Source organism: Lathamus discolor, chromosome 2 (genome assembly GCF_037157495.1).
Source record: "Lathamus discolor isolate bLatDis1 chromosome 2, bLatDis1.hap1, whole genome shotgun sequence".
Lineage (NCBI taxonomy): Eukaryota > Metazoa > Chordata > Aves > Psittaciformes > Psittacidae > Lathamus > Lathamus discolor.
In genome coordinates, this window is record NC_088885.1 from 45,052,759 (window position 1) to 45,063,181 (window position 10,423).

Consider the following 10,423-nt stretch of genomic DNA (forward strand, 5'->3'; position numbering starts at 1 on the left):
TGATAATTCTGAATGTACAATGACTTTATGAGATTCAGCAGTTAGTTAATTCTTACCATGTGCTGCCTTATTCTGTGAGGCTCTGAGATCATGTGCCTACATATTCCATTCACTACTTCTCAGGGGATTCCCACTACTTAGGCTAGCAGCTCATGCTCATTTGGGAAAAATGAATTCTACAGCCCCCAAAAGAATTGTGTGGGGGAGTGGGGAGAGGGTTGTGATAGCTTTCCTTTGCAGACTTCTGCCTTAGTTTTGCCATAAGGGGCATGCTGCAACATTTTAGGCTCAATGCAGTGGCTATTACTGCATGAAATTACTGAAATTTGGACTTTCATAGAGAAGAGGAGGGCTAAAAATGAGAGAAGCAGATTTTGATGTCATCTGCTGCAGAAGAAGTAGGAGAGGGGAACAGCCTACTAGCAGTGAGAGCCTGTTTCGTGAGAGCAGGAGTAAGGACAGATTTTATGTTCATTGGTATATAGGGGAAAGAGGAGCTATGAGGAAATGTCCTGGGTTCATCAGTAGCAGTTTTTATCCTTCTTAGTAACTGGTGCAAGCTCTGTGTTTTGACTTCCAGCCTGGGAACAGAGTTGATAACACCGATTGTTTTTAATTGTTGCTAGGTAATGTTTATTCTGGCCAAGGACTCTGTGAGTCTCATGCTCTGCCAGGGATGGGGGGAGGCCGGGAGGAAGCAGAGACAGGACACCTGACCCAAGCTAGCCAAAGAGGTATTCCATACCACAGCATGTCATGCCCAGGGAGGTAACTGGGAGTTACCCAGGAAGGGCACAGGCTCTCTTCAGGGGGGGTCGAACTCGTTTGGCGGTGGTATTGTGTTCTCTTGTTATTTTCTCTTATCATTATTATCATTGGTGGTAGCAGTAGTGATTTGTGTTATACCTTAGTTACTGGACTGTTCTTATCTCAACCCGTGGGAGTTACATTCTCTCGATTCTCCTCCCCATCCCTCCGTGAGTGGGGGGGAGGGGAGGGGAGAGGAGAGGAGAGAAAGAGGGAGAAAAGTGGGGGGAGTGAGTGAACGAGCTGTGTGGATCGGTTCATACCATGACAGGAAACCAGCATATTTTACACAAGACTAGAAGGTGTGAAATGGGACAAATAAAGTCTGAGGGAAATAAATAGAAATAGTACCTCTGAAAAAGGAGATTTGGGTAAATAGAATCACTTCTGTATAAGGTGATTGGCTGTTCTAATAAAGAACAACGGCAAAAAAGGCAGAACATTATATTTTTGTAATACTATTTCTGTCTAGTAAAAAAGAGCCTTATATTGAGCTTGTTCGGAACCCCTCAATTTATCCTCCCCATTCCTACACACCTGGCCTTGCGCTCATGATTTTAAAGTAAACCATTTCAAATAAATAGTTTACTGACTCTTTTTTTATTTTTATTTCCTAGACTCATATCTAAAATGCTTTTGATAGTCATGACTCTTGGTTGAAGATGCCAGTGATTTACAGCCAGATCTCTTTCTTGCAGACTCTCACTGATCCCCATATATTCTTAACTTTCTAGCACAAGTATCGTAAATTTTCTTATTCTTAAAATGTCACAACTGGGTGTTAATAGCAGTTTTGATTGAGTATTGGTTTATCCCAATGCTTTGTCATCTAAGCAGAAGCTAATACAAAGCAATTACAACCTTCTGTTGTGCTGTTCACCCCTTTTATCTTCTTTCTTTACAGCTCTGCTAATGGTTGTGGTATTTTGCAACAGTAAACTGTATAACTCACATAACACATCAAGAGAAGATTTTGGTTTCTCAGTCTGCAGGTGTAGATTCTTAAATGAAATACAGCATTAATTAAATCCTAGGTGTGAAACTACAGTAAGAAGTATTGGTAGTTCACTAGTATCCTTGGTAGTAAGCTATTCTGGCCTCAGCTGACATTATAACTGCTATAAACACAAAGTTCCATTCTGATTCATCTAGGTGTAATGAACCAGCAAAAAATTAAAATGAAAATATAGTTGCCAGTGACCTAATATATAATGGAAAGATCCACAAGCAATTTTTAGAAAAGCTTGAAAAGAACTAGGTGAAACATAGCAAAGAGGTAAGTTTATTCGTCTAGTTTGTGTTAAAAAACTATTTTAAAGTTACTGTGAGGATAATGAACATGTAGGCCATGCTGCATGTCCCATTGCTCAAGTGGTGGAAAGGCATTTGGCTTTCAGCCTTTTGTCTCACAGCTTACACAGGATCTGTGGTATTTTCTGTAACCACATACTTGAATATGTGGCATTGCCTTTCTCCTGTAGCTGAGGTTTAGCTAAAATTAAATTGTCTTCAAACTAGTAAATGTGAATCTTAATTCTCTTTGCTTGGCTCGTACTTATATCACAGAAAAGCTTGTTCCATATATCATTCATCTTGCATCTTACCTTGTCCTTCCTTTTCCACTTCCCCATTTTAACTTGTGCCCTCTGCACACCCCCCACCCCACCCCCGATTTCCTGCTTTTTCACCTGCTTTGAATAGTCTGCTTGTTCTGGTCCACGATGTGGACTCTGAGGTGTCCCTTTCACCAGTGGCACCTACACCTTCATGCTTATGCATTCTACCTGCACTGGTGTGTTCCTGATTCCCCTTCAGGAAAAATAGATTTCAAGAGCAGATGAGTCAAACAATGACCTCTGAAGATGGACCTGCAGGTTCCAAGAAAACTCTGCCCAGGTGCTGACTTTTCAGATTGGAGTTTGCTTGCTATAGACAAAGCTTTGTCTATAGCAAAAATGTGAAATGCTAATAAGTTTCTATCAAATATATGTGAATATATGTGGTCCAGCCTCATAAAATAGCCTGATTTACTATCTGACCAAGGATACCTCTAATAGCTTAAAGGCCTTTTCCCCAAGGATAGGAGGTTGCAGGAATTATTTTGCTTTCCTTTTTTGGGTCACTGTTGGAAATGGCAGGTCGATTTTTGCTCTCCAAAGGAAAACATACAACTTTGGTAAGATGATTTTCTTAGATGCCTTCAGCCTAATGTATAAATATAGTAAAGCTGTATAATAGATAAAAGGGCATTATAAAAGAAATTTGGCCTTACCTGAAGGCAGTAGTACTTACACATCGGTTTTGTAGGTTTACAGGGACGTTGCTGAAGTGGCATTAATAAATTTCCTACTGCCTCAAAATAACATACTGCAGTGCTAACATTGTAAAAAGCTGTAAAACTAGAAGAAGATGCTATGCAATTTAAATAATTCTCTCAGCTGCCATAGCACTAAGATAACATGTGAACTCAAAATTGGCCTGTGTAATTTCATTGTCTAAGTAGATCCAACACGAAAAGTTTAAAAGCCATGATTAATAGTAAATTTTAAACTAACTTTGAAACGTATCCATTTTGATAATTTTAGCATCTTCTGACATTACTGGCAACACAGGTCTTTTCAAAAATACAGTGTAGCCTTTTTTTCCCCATACTCCTCCTTTTAAACTTTTCTTTATGAAAGCATCATAAAAGACTTAATACTTTTTTTAAAATTCAATCACTTTCTTTTATGATGTTTCAGATATCAAAGGAGAAATGTTTTACTGGTATAAATATTTATTTGTGCACTATAAAGCTATTCTGCAAGGAGTCCTCAAGAGCAGATCTTTTGTACTCAGGCCACTGGATTGTAAACTTGGCAAAGACCTAGGAGCAGATCTTCATCTCTGCTGGCTTCCATAGCTCCACTGGACCAATAGCTATTGGCAGGTTGGCAAAGAACATCAGCCAATGATCCATCCTACAAGCACACAGCACCAAACTTTCAGTGGGATATATATCTCAGACAGAGGCAGCTAATTAGCTTCCAGGCTGATACAATAGTCCATGGACTGAGTGATTCATGCTGCCTGAAGATAAGTGCCTGAAAAGTCTCTACATGACTGTAATAATCAGTTTGTACTTGGCAGCTAACTTGTCAAAGTTAAGTGTGATGAACCCTCCCTACCTTTTATGTTTCATGATTATGAACAGTGGGACTCTTCTGAGTGCTGGAAGAGATATGTGTGTGCCCCGTATAAGCAATTAAAGGAAGTTGCATGCTGTCTACTAAGTAGATTAGAGACTGTTGACCATGTCCTGAAGTTTTGTAGACTTCTTACTCAGTTCTTAATCGGCAGTGCTCTCTGTGAAACATTTCCACTTAGTCACTGACTATTCAGCACGAATGATTGATCAGAAACATTCCTCTAATATAAATCAGTCTTATCATGTTTAAACACAAATACAAGTTCTACCAGCCAGGATGTTATGCATACTGGGAGAGGGAGGGATACAAACAGCTGGAAGCATTCCCCGTTTACTGAATCCATATTGCCATAGTGCTTCTTTGCACAGATGGAGGATTGCTGTGCAGAAGGAACAGTTCACAGAGTTTCAAATTGTTTGGCCTTAAGAGCACATGATTTGCCTTTCATTTTATGCCTTGGTTTCAGTCCCCTGTTTGAGCTAAAAATAAAGAGACAGAAATGTTAAGTATGCTGGCATTTTATTTATTCCACTAATTTCATTGCCAGCTTATAGTAGAGAATGCCTTCCCACCAAATACTTGTTCCATATTTCAGAGACCTCTTTTGTGCCACTGAGAGCTGTATTTTCTGACTGTGATAGCACCATAAAAGTACACTGAACTGGCTGAAGCTGACTCATGGTTGGGGCAGATGATGCCTACAGCTCAGCTGATTCTGGATAGCATCACAGGTTATTTAAGGCTTTCAAATGACTTGTTTATTCTCCCATATTTAAAATTTAATTTTATACCAGGCAGGCCTTGGGTATTTCTGTAACTATTTAATTTGTTCCCGCTTGTCCTTTTAGTGGAGGTAAACCAAATACAAATGGTGTATTGTTTGTGTGGGGGATTTTTAAGTTTTTGTAGGGAAAGGACAGGACTGAAGTGAAAACAAAGGTTGTCATGCTTGTTATATGGACATTTTCATTTCAGTCAGACTCTTAGGAGCATGACTTGACTTCCAAGTGCAAACAGGAACTTGATTCACCTGTGGGAAAAGGTCCAGACTTGCTTGTGACACTTTACCTGCAACAGAAGGTTTGTCCTTTGCTCTGATTCACTTGTTGCTGTAAAACCAAATAACACAGCACTGATAAATCCATATACTGAGCTTGTTGTATCACTTAGCTCTCTTTTTCTTACTGGACTTACTACCATAAAAGCACTGTGGTGTTTCTGGAAATATATTTTTTTCATGGAATACAGAAAAATGAGATAATTTAACAGAGTTGTTTTTTTTTTTTATTAGGTCTTTTGTATTTTATCTTTTGGCAGAAATTACTGCCTGTTAAATGCTCAGTTATAATTGCCTTTTTTCTGGCACTCAAAAATAGTTATGTGTTACAGTTTGACTCTGCAGTACTCTGAAATTTGATTTAGTCTTTTGATCTCTGGAGGAGTAAGTATGATGGATAGACTGGTGCAAAGAAGCAAAATAGCTCTTAGGCAGCTATTTAGGTATAACATGTCTAAAAGGAAATCTCAGGATGGTTCTATTAAGTGATCTGCTATGTGACAGAGGAGGTCTCATCCACCACACTAAACAATATGCACTTAATTTCATGTAGGAGCCTACCAACTGGCTTCTCACAGCATGTGGTATTTAAAATGTAATATTCCAAGCTTATATCCAGTGATAGAGTGTACCCACATTGGCACAGAACACTTTCCTTGCTGAGGATGGAATGTGAATTCCTGCATCTGACTCCTTAAATTTGACATTTCACCCCGTCAGCTCCTTTCTTTCCAGTACTGGTAATTAAAAGACAAACTTTTCTGGTTTTACATTTCTTGGAGTGAAGGCAAAGAAGTGGATTGATTATTGTGTGAATGGAACCTAAATCTTAACCCTGATCTATATACATGCTTATAGAAGCATATATATGTATATATGTATGTGTATATATGTATGTATATATGTATGTGTGTATATATAGATGCATATATATGTATATATGTATGATATATATATATATAAATGATGTATGATATATATATATAAATGATATAAAGTTTTTCTGCTGTTATCCTCTTCCAGGAAGCAACCAGCTTTTCTTCTACTTTTTTTTTTCTTTTTTAAACTGCATCAGAGTAGTAACTCTCTATGTTATCTGGTTTTACTATTGATTCAGAACATTTAAATAGCTCATCTAAATGAAGTAGCTATTTAATGATTGCTTAAAACTTTATAGGTTAATCTTACGGACTAAAGTCAGGACAAAATTTATTGTCCTTTTAAGTTCTCTAGCAGTGTTGTTGCAACATTCTCCAAGAAGAGTGACAGGTCTTGCATCAGCATTTAAGTTCCTGTGTTTCATAGCCCACTGGTGTTCTATAAATAAGATTTTTCATACTAGATTTTGGATAGATAGTTGCTCTAACTGATGCTACTGTATGGTCCTTGAATGCCACCACTACTCATGATTTTTCTAGAGAAATCATGAAACTCAGTGAGCACGTGAGTTCATGAGAAACTGAAACTGTTCTACTGAGTGTTTGTATCCTTATGGTTTCGTTGCTTTTTAAATGAGCTATAGTAACATTTCAATATGATATCAGCATATATCATAGAACTAAACAATTCTCTTCTCCCATGGGGTGTTTGGGCAGTAGCATGCAAACTGCTATATTTATGGTTGCTGCATCCTATTTCTGACAGCATGAAGGGTGATGCTGTACTGCTGGCATAACACGGCAGTCCTGTGCTTGTGCCATTTTCCTCATGTTAACCACCTGGTTTGAGTTATCTCTGTGAGGAAGTGTCACTTGATGATTGCCAAAGCATTTTGTTTCACAACCCTTTTTCTACTCCTAGTGCCTGATGTCCCCACCCAAGGTCAGCCTCCACACAAACTCTCATCCCAGGCTGCTCAAGTACTTTCCCAGCTGCTCAGCTACTGTGGTCTGTTTGGCTCCTGGTGCTGCTGGCCATATCTTGTGTCTCCTTGATGTCTGCTTTCACGCTGCCCCATCTCCTGTTCAGTCTCTGACTTTGGACAAGGCTTTCAGAGTGGTGGACAGAAGCATCTGGAACTAAAGCTGCTATCTGAGTAGATCTGAGGGCAGAGAAGGAAGAAAGGCATCCCTTGAAAAGCAAAACAAAAAAAAAAAAAGCTATTTAATAGTTCAAGATACATTCCTCTGTGAAAAGTATTCCTCAGACAACCAAAACTATTCAAGTCTTGTCCCTTTCCACATTTCTGGAAATCCACTGAAGGATCCAAACACTGTGGGACACACGTACATACACCTGTTTCTAGTGACAGGATGAAAAACTTTCATCTTTCCATATTAAACTGGGCTGAAAAAAAAGAGACAATAATGTAGACGTATAATTTGGCCCATACAAAGTAGAACTATTGCATATATACTACTTTTTAGCAGACTGACACAAGCTTGAAATTATGATTCAGACACGCAAACTGGGTAACCAGAAAGAAAAACCGGGCCACCTGGTATCTGTGGACTGCTGTTTTTTCACCATGCATTCAAAGTTATTTTCTGGAAAACACTTCTGCAAGCTGGCTGGCTTTTTTTCCTGGAAAATAACTTCTGAATAAATAATAGGGCTTGGTGGAAGCTCCATGGAAACTGGAGGCTGTCAGTTCTGTTTCCAGCTGTTGTTCTCATCCACATCTCTATTGTAACTACTGGATCTATTAAAGTGGAAATACAGCAGTTTCTTCCCTGACAGACCTCCAAGTCTTTTCCTTCCCATTTCTACTGTGCAGAAGATTTTGTTTAGGTCCTTTATAAGTCCACAAACTTTACCCAGAAGGGTTGACTCTCGGAAGTTACCAGTTTGGTTGTAATAGTTTGGTAAACCGTTTAGTCTGGAGTTCTTTGGCCTCATAGACTGAATTAAATTATGATATTGAAAAGGGAAATTAGTTGAAACAAAACATGGTTTTGGTTTGCAAGATATCCTGAGCAGCTTTTTTTGGAAATGTTGGGCTCATTTTTTATTGAGCTCTAAAATACAGAATTCCCTGTGAGGTTTGGTATCTCAGCCAGAGTATATTTTTAATATAATAGCAGTTTGAGGAACAAAAACAGACAATGTAGAGTCTATAGAACAATTATATGCCATATGACAAAACTGTTTTTGTTTTTTTTCCCTAATACCTTAAATAACTATTTTATCTTTAAGTTTCTATTTTAACAATATAGAACTAGTTCCTTATTTTTTAAATTACTCACTCATATAGACAGAGAAATAAACCAGCACCCTAAAGGTCCTCGCAGAGACTTCTGAAGATGGAAACTGTACAATAGGTGTGGTGTGCTTTTCCTCTGGGTAATAGTAATTCTGCAATGCAGGGCAGCATTGCTTCATGTGGGATTGTCTCATTTTAACACTGTTAAGTGAGTGGTTATGCTATTTTTTTTTTTCCACTGAATGTTGCCAAAATAGTTTTAAAATTTGGATTTCATTAAAACAAGTCAGATTTCTTCACACATAATTAGGAAAAAAAAAAGAGGTAGCAACTTTTAGAAGATGATTAAAAATACATTAATTTAGTATACTGAGACACTAATCCTCTACTGGAGAGTAGGGGAAAGGCATGGCTGGCACTAGGCCATCCTCTCATCTTTTGTTTTCTTGGGCAGGAAGAAAGGAGAACTCTTTCTCCCATAGTTTTCTGAAAATTGAAAGACTGCCAACAGACCTAAAACTCTAGTATTCTTCTTCATCACTGCACTAAATTGAGTCCAGTAGTGGAGAGATGTACATCAGTAGTGCGACAGCATCAACTGAGATTACTGCATTTGCAGTACTTTTCATTTGCAGCATCTATATAAGAAAACCCCCAAAACAACCAACCGCACATTTTTTGTCCCCAGCTTAGTCTGAAATAGTTTTGGTGAGCTAGAAGTTGCTGGAGCTGCCTGTCTCCGAGCTCAGAGCTGTACCTGACCACAGGGCTATAAGGCTCTGCTGCCTCTGGTCTTATCCAGCCTACATCTGCCAGGCTCCCTCAGAAACCGGCTTTGGCAAAAGCCTGCCAAGCCAAAGCTGTTCCAGACCATTTCACATACAACAATGCAGATTTATTTTCTTTCTTTATTTATTTTACAAAACTTTTTTTCAGAAGTAATTTTCTAATCAGCTTTAGCTTACATTCCTTTGCTTTTCTATGGCACCAAACACAGAGATAGGAAATGCTATCTTTTGATGTGACCTAATTGTCCGGCTAAACCTAAATGTCTGGCTGGAGACCAATAACGAGTGTCCCTCAGGGATCGGTGTTGGGACCAGTTTTGTTCAACATCTTCATTGCTGACATGGACAGTGGGATTGAGTGCGCCCTCAGCAAATTTGCCGATGACACCAAGCTGTGTGGTTCGGTTGATACGCTGGAGGGAAGGGATGCCATCCAGAGGGACCTTGACACGCTTGTGAGGTGGGCTGATGCCAACCTTATGAAGTTCAACCACGACAAGTGCAAGGTCCTACACCTGGGTCGGAGCAATCCCAGGCACAGCTACAGGCTGGGCAGAGAAGAGATTCAGAGCGGTCCTGCGGAGAAGGACTTGGGGGTGTTGGTCGATGAGAAACTTAACATGAGCCGGCTTCAGTGTGTGCTTGCAGCCCAGAAAGCCAACCTTATCCTGGGTTGCATCAAAAGGAGTGTGACCAGCAGGTCAAAGGAGGTGATCCTGCCCCTCTACTCTGCTCTTGTGAGACCTCACTTGGAGTATTGTGTGCAGTTCTGGTGTCCTCAACATAAAAAGGACATGGAACTGCTGGAACAAGTCCAGAGGAGGGCCACGAGGATGATCAGGGGACTGGAGCACCTCCCGTATGAAGATAGGCTGAGGAAGTTGGCGCTGTTCAGCCTGGAGAAGGGGAGGCTGCGGGGAGACCTCATAGCAGCCTTTCAGTACCTGAAGAGGGCCTGTAGGGATGCTGGGGCTGGACTCTTCATTAGGGACTGTAGTGATAGGACAAGGAGTAATGTGTTCAAGCTTAAACAGGGGAAGTTTAGATTGGGTATCAGGAGGAAGTTATTTACTGTAAGGGTGGTGAGGCACTGGAATGGGTTCCCCAGGGAAGTTGTGAGTGCTCCATCCCTGGCAGTGGTCAAGGCCAGGTTGGATGAAGCTTTGTGTGGGATGGTTTAGTGTGAGGTGTCCCTACCCATGGCAGGGGGGTTGGAACTAGATGATCTTGAGGTCCTTTCCAACCCTAACTATTCTATGATTCTATGATTCTACCTTAAATAACAATTTTAATAGAGCTTGTAAACATAGTTTTACTTTTCTGTCCCTTCATAAAAATTGGGATGCAGGTATCAGCTCGCTGGAGCTTGCCAGCATCATTTCCCTGGTATCAATAGGAGGAAGAACTCTCACCCTGGGACACATGGCTCTGAAGTGAGACT